Source organism: Carlito syrichta, unplaced genomic scaffold, assembly GCF_000164805.1.
Source record: "Carlito syrichta isolate Samal-C Ts95f unplaced genomic scaffold, Tarsius_syrichta-2.0.1 Scaffold309115, whole genome shotgun sequence".
Lineage (NCBI taxonomy): Eukaryota > Metazoa > Chordata > Mammalia > Primates > Tarsiidae > Carlito > Carlito syrichta.
Genome location: NW_007253211.1, coordinates 543,853 through 544,184, shown reverse-complemented (window position 1 = coordinate 544,184; position 332 = coordinate 543,853). Strand labels below are relative to the sequence as shown.

The 332-nt window shown below is 64.5% G+C and overlaps 1 protein-coding gene across 5 annotated transcripts in view; it reads left to right on the top strand.

Moving 5' to 3' along the window:
- The first annotated feature begins 6 nt into the window (after positions 1-6).
- HMGA1 (high mobility group AT-hook 1) overlaps positions 7-332 on the top strand; it is a 9,367-nt gene continuing 9,041 nt past the window's right edge. For 2 of the 5 annotated variants that reach the window (XM_021716995.1, XM_008066824.2), the window contains exon 1: positions 65-155. The gene's annotated coding sequence lies outside the window, so the exon portion shown is untranslated. Of the gene's footprint in view, positions 176-332 lie in introns of all 5 variants that reach the window. The other 3 variants (XM_021716993.1, XM_021716992.1, XM_021716991.1) reach the window with 3 other exon arrangements.

The window sequence follows — 332 nt, the reverse complement described above, 5'->3', positions numbered from 1 at the left end:
GGCCCCGCCCCCTTAGTGACACGGCTGGCGCGGGCGGGCCCGTCCCCCCTGCCCCTGGGTCGCTCTTTTTAAGCTCCCCTGAGCCGGGGCTGCGCTCCTCTAATTGGGACTCCGAGCCGGGGCTATTTCTGGCGCTGGCGCGGCTCCAAGAAGGCGTGAGTTCGCGGCCGCTCCGGTGGCTTCCTTTTTTCATATCTATAATTTAATGAAATTATTTATTGAGGCCGCGCACGGGCCGTGCCCGGCTTCCTGCCCCTCGCCATCCTTCGGGGGGGGAGTACTCCTGTCCCCCCGCCTGGATGTGACATATAAATACCCCGCGGGGGCCTGGG